The sequence below is a fragment of the Pan troglodytes genome, chromosome 2 (assembly GCF_028858775.2).
Source record: "Pan troglodytes isolate AG18354 chromosome 2, NHGRI_mPanTro3-v2.0_pri, whole genome shotgun sequence".
Lineage (NCBI taxonomy): Eukaryota > Metazoa > Chordata > Mammalia > Primates > Hominidae > Pan > Pan troglodytes.
The window spans coordinates 132,633,571-132,644,753 of NC_086015.1; the positions used below are offsets into that span (position 1 = coordinate 132,633,571).

General features: G+C 50.0%; 1 non-coding gene across 1 annotated transcript; it reads right to left on the reverse strand.

The window, feature by feature from the left end:
- Window positions 1–7,295: 7,295 nt before the first annotated feature.
- On the reverse strand, window positions 7,296–7,434 carry LOC112208828 (small nucleolar RNA SNORA7). The gene has a single exon (XR_002943382.1). It is a non-coding gene; the product is annotated as a small nucleolar RNA SNORA7 (small nucleolar RNA).
- Between the last annotated feature and the right edge of the window lie 3,749 nt (window positions 7,435–11,183).

Consider the following 11,183-nt stretch of genomic DNA (forward strand, 5'->3'; position numbering starts at 1 on the left):
CCAAGAATTGGTGTCTTCAGGAAGGAGCTGGTCCTGCCGATCATACAGGACGACATGGTGAACGCCAGCCAAGGTTCCCATAGCACCTGCTGATTGTCCTGGACTTCTCACTGGGCTTCTGGGAAGTCAGGCAGAACCTCCGCCCTCCCATGTTAGCGCAGCATGCCTCACGCCTGCCGGCTGCAGAGTGGCTACCATGTGGTTGCAGTGGGTGATGGCAGAGATTCCCTTTTGCATTGGGATGGCCCCCATGAACCTTACTCCCCAGCAGAGCTGGGCCTTTTAAGGCAGGTGTAGGAGAGGAGCTTCCTGGACCAGGCTCCTGATGGCTTCTGTGGGAAGGAGTTGCACTAAGGAGCCCAGACCAGTCAAGACATTTGCAGTTCAGTCTAAGCAAGGTTCAAAGAGGCTTGGGTACATTGGGCAATGAGGGTCTTCCTTCCATCAAGGGGCTTTGTTAACCTGCCTTTTCTGGGAGTGTCAAAAGTGGCTCTCAGTGTGTTATGAAGGGACTCATCGGCCATAATCTATTAGTGGGCTACTAATGGTAATTCTCCAGCTCACAAGTTCAAGATAGAAAATCTTCCCCACTTTTTTTCTGCTTTTCCAGATGGCTGTGCTCTTCCACCATCTATTCGACCCTGGAGCTGAAGGTGTGTTTGGTGGCCTGTGATGTTGCCCAGGACTTGTTGTTCATCAGGACTTGGACGAGCTCCTGGGCCCCAGCCTGTCTTTTCACCTTAGTGATTTCTTCACTCCGTACCTGAGACCCAGGGTGTTCAGGCTCCCTCTGCCTTTTGCTCATCACCTTTCCTACCCTCCCTCAGGCCCCACCACAGACACCTAGAAGATTTCATAACACATTCATACTGAGATCACCAGAGTCAGTGCATCTCTGCTTCCGGGGATAACAAAATTTTAACTCAGGATGAACTCTTAAGGGATCAAGACCCTAGAGGTAGAATTTAGGCTTAGGAACCCCTGACGCCTCCAAGGAGACAGCTGTGCTGCAGTCTGAATTTGAGAAATGTGTACATACACATTATGTGGGGGGTGGGGGAGATCTAGTGATTAACATGGCATGTTTTTGTTTACTTGAAAATTGCTTCTCAAGATTTAATCTAGTTTTCAGAAAATTTTTAAATTTACATTCTCATGTACAAATAAATTGTATGCTTTCCGGATAAGTGACATGTTTATATGGTGATAAAGGGAATTATAATGCTCTTAACTCTTATGTAGTATGTTCTCATCAAAATCACCAAGCATGAGAACACTGTTTAGTCTCATTTATCACTCAGCACAGCCTCTTTCTGTCCACTTCAGGGCCAAGTCTTTGCCATGGCCCCACATAACGTGTAAATTAGCTTCAGGGATCAAAAATCTTTGAAAACCCAGTTTGCTGAGACTTGAAGGAAGCCTTTAGACCCAGCTTCAATGAAGTCACAGCTCCCTGAGGGTCCTGGTGGACTGGAGGCGGCCTCCCAAGCCTGGGAGCTGTGTGCCTGGATGGTCTCACTGGGGTGATGACCCAAGCTCATGGCTCCCTCTCAACCTCTAACCCTTCTTAACACAGTCACCCCTAGTCCCCTGAGCACTCACTGAAGTCCCTTTGAAGGACATTTCTAGTCTCCTAAGATGACTGTTTCCTCCAGCTGCCACCCTCATTTCACCAGCCAGGTAGGCAGGGTTTCCAGCTTCGTGCTAGCATAGAGAATCCGCACCATAGCAGCTGCCAAAAGGAAAGGTGTGTCTGTAAAGGCCCAAACTAGGCGGGGACAGCGGCTGCTTTCCAAGCCCCTTCCCTTTGTCAGCTCCAGGGAGAACCAAAGGCCAGCCAGGGGGCCTGTCTTCTATTGGGTCCCAGCATCAGGGTATACAATGCGCTTTCCTCCCCTTCTTAAAATGTATCATATATTAGGCCGACCTAATACTCTGAAAGCACATTTACCCTGAAAGCAAATGAGGGAAAAAAGCGAGCTAATTGTTCAAGTGGATTTTTAGCATAGATTGACTGTACTTTCCTGACACATGAGTGTTAATCATGGGGAAAGGAGTGCTTTTTTTGTTCTCAGGCTGACACAAAGTACTCTCCACAGGGTACATTATTCCTGAGACAAACCACTTCTTACCAGTAACATAGACCTGGGCTGTAAGTGCTCCCAGTTTCCCTTTTTGAAAAGCTCCACCTTTAAAAGCTGCCTCAACTCTGGCAAACTCCCACATGTGTATTTTGGGTAACTACCCTGAAAAGAGGTGGTGTTCTGAGGCTGTTTCTCACACATTGTAGGGCCAGCCCAGAGAAGCTGGGCATACCGCTTCAGAGGTATGCTGAGGCCGAAGGAACACAGGCCCTAGGCCTGATCCCTGAGCCTCCAGGACCACAGCCATCTCTTCCTTCTCAGGTCCTCTCCTGAGCACCTTCCCTGCCTCAGATCCCCCCATGGCCTCCTGCTGTCCCACTGTCGGATCAGGTTCTCACCCCTGCAGACCTGACCTCAGCACAGGATCCCTAACCATTCAGCTGAGAAGCAACCAACCAGAGAGAGGTTTGCTTGTTATCTGTTCCAGGAAAGTAACTGGGGCAAAGACAATGTGATGATTCTCTAGTTCAGGGCACAGAATGTTTGCTGGTGACTCACAGAGGGCATGGAGGGCCGGCAAACTCTGTAAGTCATTTTGTTTGTGTAAGTTTAGGGGAACCCATGTTCAGCCTCACTCTGAAGCATGTGGTGTCACCCATATGATCTGAATAAAGACAACAGGTCTCGATATGTGGAATTGTGCACCAGGTTGTCTCATTGCTGTTTAGGAACAGTCCTGTATTTACCAAACTATGTGAGAGATTGACAGCCTGATCATGAACCCCCGACCCTGCAGACTTCATGTGCAGTGCCCCAAATAGTCTAGAAAGTGTTGTTTAGCCGATGAACAAATGCCCATTTGTGAGATGGGAAGGAAGCATTGGGGGCCAGCGTCCCTGATGCTGTCCCAGGATCCCCCAGGAACACCTGCAGGGCAGCCTGAGATCACTCTTCCCGAGACCTGGGACTCCCCCAACTCAGCCCCTCAGGGTCGGGCCCTGCCTACCTCCTGGTTGCCTGCTTCAGCCATGTGGAGCCCGCCCTTGCTGCTAGAAAAGCCTGATGTAACGGTGGCACAGGAAGTTCTGATCCAGAGTGTTTTTGTTTGTTGTGCTTCCTCAGGATTTCTTTGGATCTGGAGACCCCAAAGAAATAAAGATGCTAATCACCAAACAGGCTGACTGGGCCAGAAATATGAAAGAGCCCAAAGTCACCGTGGGGATGTAAATCTCAGCAGGAGAGCACGTCAAGGCCATTGAGATCTGTGGTGACTATGTCAGGGTTGACATGAAAGTTTCCGTCTGTGCCCTGAGCATTTGGCAGCATGTCATCACATGCCACCTCTTGGCTTTGACTGACAAGGAAACAAATCGTGCGTCTCTAAATATTTAAAGCAAATGTGATAGCGATTGGGTTCCTTGGGAGACACAGAGACTGCCTGTGTTTAGCGCTCAGAGCAGGTCCCACACTCACCTCTTCCTTTAGAGGGCAGTCATTGAGGAATTCTCACGCCTTGGCCTCCACTTTTCTGTGTGAATTCCTGCACCCGTGGTATAAAGAGCGCTGGGCCACTTCTTGGCTGCTGAGTCTTGGGCTGGGTGCTTCACCTTCACCCCAGACATTATTCTTCTCATCTGCAAGATGGAAATAATCATGCCCACCTCTTAGGGACCCAAGTGACAGGGCTTGGGTATTTCGGCAGGCCTTTATCCTGCTTCCCCATGGCATGGAGCTCCTGGGCCCGGCGCCCCTTCCCTGCCTGCCCACCCGGGTGGCCTTTCCTCTTAGCAGCCAGGCCCCAGGGGCCCGAAGCCAGAGTCCAGGGGGAGGAGGACACGTGCCTGCCCCGGCCCCTCGGGAGTCCGTGGCTGTTTTGTAGGAGTTGGTGCCCTTGTGCTACCGCTGCTCCACCAACAACCCGCTGCTCAACAACCTGGGCAACGTCTGCATCAACTGCCGCCAGCCCTTCATCTTCTCCGCGTCTTCCTACGGTGAGTCCCTGCATCCTGAGCATGTGGGCGGGACAGCCTGTGGACGGCTAGGCTCACTCCACTGCTCTCTGGCCTCAGGACGTTGGGCAAGGGCCAAAGGCCTCTGAATGTCCCTGTTTATGAAATGAGGACACTCTGACACCCACCTGCCTGACACAAGGAGTCACCGTCGGTGTTCCCAGAGATAGGACCCACTGCTGCCCAAAGCTGAAGCACCCACTCTGGGAACCTGGCGCAGGGCTTTACATAACCAAATGCCCCAGGAAGAGAGTCCGATGGCTTTGCATTCAGACCAGGAGGCTGAGATAGGTTTTCAAGGCCCAGCTCCTTTGATGTTGACAGAGGATCAGAAGCCCCTTCCCAGGAGCTGAGCAGAGGCCACACACACACAGAGACTGCCCCTGCACACACACACACACACACACACACACACACACACACACACACAGATTGCCCCTGCACACACACACACACAGAGATTGCCCCTGCACATACACACACACACACAGAGACTGCCCCTGCACACACACACACACACACAGATTGCCCCTGCACACACACACACACACACAGAGATTGCCCCTGCACATACACACACACACAGAGACTGCCCCTGCACACACACACACACAGAGACTGCCCCTGCACACACACACACACTGCCCCTGCACACACACACACACTGCCCCTGCACACACACATACACAGACGGCCTCTACACACAGACTGCCCCTGCACACACACACACACACACACAGAGACGGCCCCTGCACACACACACACACACACACAGAGACGGCCCCTGAACACACACACACACAGACTACCCCTGCACACACACACACAGAGCTAGCCCCTGCACACACACAGACTGCCCCTGCACACACATACACACACATACACAGAGACGGCCCCTGCACTCAGACTGCTCTTGCACACACACACACACACATACATAGAGACTGCCCTTGCACACACACACACACTCACACAGAGACTACCCTTGCGCACACACAGAGACTGCCCCTGTACCCACACAGACTGCCCCTGCTGCCTCTGCTTGCCTATTTTTTTTTTTTTTTTGTATTTTTAGTAGAGACGGGGTTTCACCATGTCAGCCAGGATGCTCTCGATCTCCTGACCTTGTGATCCGCCCACCTCGCCCTCCCCAAAGTGCTGGGATTACAGGCGTGAGCTTGCCTAGTTTTTTAAACCTGCTGTTCTTGTGCAGGCATGGTGGCTCATGTCTGTAATCCCAGCACCTTGGGAGGGCGAAGCAGGAGGATCACTTGAGCCCAGTAGTTCGAGGGCGCAGCAGGCCATCATCATAGCTGTTAATGGCCACTGCATTCTAGCCTGGGCAACAGAGTAGAAACCGTCTCTAAAAACAAACCGTAAACACTACCTAGCACTAACGTCCTGTGACCCCTCCTTGCACTCTCCACCTTTGTGTAAAGTACTCTGTCCACAAAGTCTTCCTCTTATTCTCCCTCTAGTTCACATTTGGTTGTAAAGCCTCCGTACCCCTGAAAATACCCCTTACCAAAGCATAAAGGGCCTCTTAAAGTCTGAGGCCTATGTTTGATCTTCCCCAAATTCCCTCATAAATAAAGCAACATTCTGGAAACAACAGCCAAAAGATATTATATTGAAAACCGGTGATTACTGCTGTGTTCACTGTGTCAAGCAAAGTCCATTTTTCTGGTCTTGGGTCTCCACAGCTATGAGGACAAAAGTCTCTCCCCTCTCCAACAAAGGAAACACACTGAACTCCCCAAGAAGCATTCTCTTTTTCCTTTTGGGATGGAGTTTCACTGTCGCCCTAGGCTGGAGTGCAGTGGCGCGATCGTAGCTCACTGCAACCTCTCCTCCTGGTTCTTCCACCTCAGCCTCCTGAGTAGCTGAGATTACAGGCGTGTACCACCATGCCCAGCTAATTTTGTCTTTTTAGTAGAGATGGGGTTTTGTCAAGTTGGCCAGGCTGGTCTCGAACTCCTGACCTCAGGTGATCTGCCCACCTCGGCCTCCCAAAGTGCTGGGATTACAGGCATGAGCCACCACACCTGGCCCCAAACAAGCACTCTAAACTCCTGTAAGGAATGACTTCACATTCCCTCAGAGAATGTCAACTTCCCAAAATGCATCCCAAGAGTTTCCAGAGTTCCTGCCAGAAGTGCCCGCACAGATGCAAACTTCAGACCCCTGAAACCAGAGATGGACCCAATTCACTTGTTGCATATCAGCAGCACTCTCAGCTCCTTGACATTGTGGACCAGGAACTTCCGGAAACCACTGGGCAGCACGTGCTTTCTGGCTTTTTTTTTTTTTTTTTTTTGCTCCTATAACCAATGCTGGGCATCATATCAAGACCTGGCCCTTGAACCTTCTATGAACCCTGTTGTTAATGCCTCTGGGTTTCCACCAGTTACGCTGAAGGAAATAATACACAGGTGGGTTAGCGTCTGTGCAGACTGCCGACTGTTCCTTAGGGGAGGGAAAAAAGGACCAAATGAAAAGGAAGTATGCCACACAGTAGTTGCCTTTGGTAATAGGACTTCACTATTTCCTTACATGCTTTTTTGGTGGGAAAAACCAGGAGCTCGTGGCTTTTGCCACTAGGAAGGCAGGCACCCCCGCCATTCTCACTCCCAAGAAATGGAGACACCAGTGGGATGCGAGGGGACTGTGTAGATACTGAGATGGCGAGCACAGGTGCAGACACTGCTCTCAGCACCTCTGAGTTTTCTTGTCTATAAAATAGGGATCCTGCTGTCATAAGGCAACCCAAAATACATGATACAAATGCAAAGCCCTCCAAACACATCAAAACGGCCAAGTGTCCCTTTTCATTAAAGTTTCACTTCACACATCAAGAGACGTAAGTACCAGCACTAGGGCACACTGGGGGAGACCTGTATTTCCACAGAAAGCTCTTCCACAAACCAGTTCATCGGTCAAAGGTAATCCTGACTAGGTGATGTCAGAAATTGGCAGCCTGTTGGAAACTCCTTTCTTCATCCCACACCCATTTCCATCCCAGGACCACACACCTTGATTTTGACATATCGGTCTGACTGGTGCCGGATGAATTTCTTGGTTCTCTTTTTGACGATCTTGGGCTTCACAAGGGATCTGAGGGCAGCCATGATGCCTTTTGGGGAAGAAGTAGCCCCAGGTGAGGAAGAATCCTGGAAGGAGGCTTTCCCGCCCAGGGACTGAACACTGTCACAGAGTGTCTTCCAATCACCAGCTACGGAGCAAGCTGGGAATGGAATGGGTGCCTCTGCCAGGCTTGCTTTCCCTCCCTTTCCGAAGCTGGCAGAATACTAGGCAGTCTCCAGATGCGATCCCAGGAGGTCAAGGGTCACCTCACCCACTCAGAGCCCAAAGAATGCCAACAGCTGAGCAAATCAAAACTGACCCCAAGACACTCTCAATTTGCAAGGGGCAGCAAATCCCACCCTGCCAATGTCTGAACCCCCAGATGGTCCTTCCGGTAGTACTGGCCTTGACCATCTACTTGAACTGGAGTCTCAGTTTCCTCACCTGTAAAATGGAGACGACATTGTGTGCTGAATGCCTGCAGTACCTGTCACAGGGTAAATGTTCAATAAAGAAAACCTTCTAATTCCCTAGGTAGCAGCTGTGCTACCACACCCCCAACACACACAAAACCATCATATCCCTCTAAGGATGCCTCAAACCTGGAGATCTTCCATTATCAACTCACAACTTCCTCAGTGTGGTCTTCTGAGCCATTCATTTATTTCCTACAGCAGCACCCCTTCTGTTCTCTTTGCAGCCATCAATTGGCACAGATTGGGTACTCAATGAACCACGTATTCAAAACAACTTTGCCTTCTGGCCCATGATATCCTTGAAGGCAAGGGGGAAGTTTCATCTTTATATTCCCAGAGCTCCTGACGATCAAAATCTCTGTTAACAACTGAGTGAGCTGACCTGCACCCCATCTTTTTTTTTTTTTTTTTTTTTTTGCAGTCCCACCGCAGCAGCCCTAGGGTCACAGACTAGAAGGAAAGGAACGTGGGGTCATGGCAATGAATGAATGCACGTGGGCCAACATCAGTAAGCACGGTATAAACCAAAAAATAAATTCTAAGCCCCCCACCCAACCGAATGGACTCCTGCTCTTGGCCAAGGGCATTCCAAAGTTAACCTGAAAAACTAGTTCAAGCCATAATGGGAATGTGGGGTCGAACTTGCCTCATTATGCCCTTCTCCCTATGGAATTCAGGCACAGCTGACCAGCGTTAGCATTAAAAGAGATCCCAAGACTGACAAAACAGACTTTGTAGCAATAAGACACCAAATTTCAACCTGACTCTAGTATAGCATCACATGACAGACTGCAGGCCCTGAAAGAAACAGAAGTACTTTACCCAAAAATATATTTCTTTGACATATTCTGACATGACCCTGTAAAGCTGTCTCTTGTGGGGACAATCTACGTCCTGTAGTGAATCCCCCTCCCTTTCCAGGTCTTCTCCCTGAGCCAGGAGAGGCTCCACTAAGAGTATGGCACCTTTTCAGGCCTGGTAAGAAACATTTACGATCTACTCTCTTTGAAGCCCGCTACCTGGAGGCTTCCTCTGCATAAATAAGAACCTTGGTCTCCACAACCTCTTATCTGAACCCAGGCATTCCTTTTTGTTGATTCCAAGTCTTTAGACAAACTCAACCAATTGTCAAATCTACCAACAGCCCGGACCAGGCCCCCCAACACACCTCCCTAAAATGTACAAAACCAAGCTGCACCCCAACCACCTTGGGCACATGTTCTCAGGACTTCCTGAGGGCTTTGTCACGGGCCGTGGTCACTCATACTGGATTCAGAATAAGTCTTTTCAAATACTTTACACAGTTTGACTCTTTTCGTCAATAGACGCAAAGCCCAACCACCACCCCGGCTGCCTGCTTCACTCTGTTCGTGTACGCGCTCCAGCAAGCCGACAATACCCACAGACACAGAGTGGTAGGGAAGGCCTCCTTACCAGGGGACCATAGGGCCAGATGAAGCCTGCAGGAACGCAGATGGCCACGGATTAAGACTCACTCAGGCCGGGCGCGGTGGCTCACGCCTGTAATCCCAGAACTTTGGAAGGCCGAGGCGGACGGATCACTTGAGGTCAGGCGTTCGAGACCAGCCTGGCCAACATAGTGAAACCCACTCTCTACTAAAAATTCAAAAATTAGCCAGGCGTGGTGGTGGGCGCCGGTAGTCCCAGCTACTTGGCAGGCTGAGGCAGGAGAATCGCTTGAACCTCGGAAGCGGAGGCTGCAGTAAGCTGAGATCGCACCACTGCACTCCAGCCTGGGAAGCAAAGTGAGACTCTGTCTCAAAAACAAACAAACAAACAAACTCACCGAGCAGGAAAAAGAAGCACCAAGGAAGAGAGAGGGGATGAGAGAACGCCGGGGCTGATGGGAGGTAACCTCTGGGTCCTGACAGGGAAAAGGCAAGCACTTCCGGCTCCGGGTCCTTAAAAAAAAGACATGTCAAAGAAAGAGTGCTGCAGAAATGCCGAATTTAACTGTTTTAATAGAGACCAATATCTAAGAATGTAAAGGAAAATTTATCTTACCTGCCCTTGGCACTAGTTAGAAAGTTGGAATTCTTTCTGAGTTGAGACCTGGTGTAGCGAGGAATCTACTTCCGCCAGAAGTTGAAGCCAATCTAGCGTTTGGGCTATTTCCGCCCTTGTTTCCTCTACTCCGAAGTGCGCCTCCTAGCGGTCAGGAGAGATCAAGACCAACTTCCCAAAATTCCCTCACTGAATTTACATAGTAAATAGTAATGAGACCGGAACCGCTAACGTACGATGGGCCTACCACAATCCTATAATGTAACCTATTATTGTCTCTATTTTGCATATGTGGAAGGAGAATTTTGGAGATTTTACTCCAAGCTCCACGCTTCTAACCATTAGTCTAAACTACCTTGCTTTGTTTTGTTGGTTGTTTTGTAGAGTCATGGTTTTACTGTTTTGGCCAGGCTGGTCTTAAGCGAGCTCTCGCCTCAGCCTCCTGAGTAGCGGGGATTACAAATATGAGCCATTGTTCCTGGTTACTGTCTAACTTTTAAACTTGTTCTTGATTTACTTAGTTTTTTTTTTTTTTTTTTTGAGAGGGAGTCTCACTCTGTTGCACAGGCTGGAGTGCAGTGGAGTGGCAAGATCTCAGCTCACTGCAACTTCTGCCTCCCAGGTTCAAGGGACAAGGGATTCTCCTGCCTCAGGCTCCGTAGTAGCTGGGATTACAGGTGTGCGCCTCCACGCCTCCACACTCGACTAATTTTTTAAATTTTCAGTAGAGACAAGGGTCTCACAATGTTGGTCAACCTGGTCTCAAACTCCTGACCTCAGGTGATCTGCCCACCTTGGCCTCCCAAAATGCTGGGATTACAGGCGTGAGCCACCGCGCCCGGCCCTTAGCTTTTGTTTTTAAGATTATTTTGAAAATCAAATTTCAGGAGGGAAAAAACCTCCTAGATTCCACTCCTGGAACACAGTACAGATGTCACTGGCGATCTTGACAGGGATAGTTCCAGGGACCAGATGGGGTCAGAAGCTAAACTGGATTGTATTGATGACTGAATGAGAGAGAGGTGAGAAGGGTGTGTTAACAACTCCATGGTGAGAGTTTTGGGTGTGAGGGGAATGGGGAGTTTGAGGAGACCCAGAGAAGTGGAATGTCTGAGGTCACACAGCTGGCAAGCCGTAGTGCTGGGGCTAGAACCCTGCTGCATCTGTGGCTATTCCACACCTCATGAATCTTGCTTATCCTGCAGGCTGTATGTAGTGAGATGGGATGCGGAGCAGGGAAGCACATTACTAATGGCAGCCTGAATGATGCATGTCATGAAAGAAAAGGTCTTGATCGGGTCAAGTGGGTTCATCAACTGGGAGGGTTCATGAACCACAGAGCCTGCCTTCAGTTTCCAAAGACCCAAGAGATTTGGAAGCAGTAACCTGATGGCTCAGTCTTTGTGGGGTACGGGACATGCTGCCACCTCACTTCACAGAGGAGAGTACGGGGTACCCACACTGCTTCCCTGTGGGCACTGTGGTCCCAGGACAAGAGGCTGGAG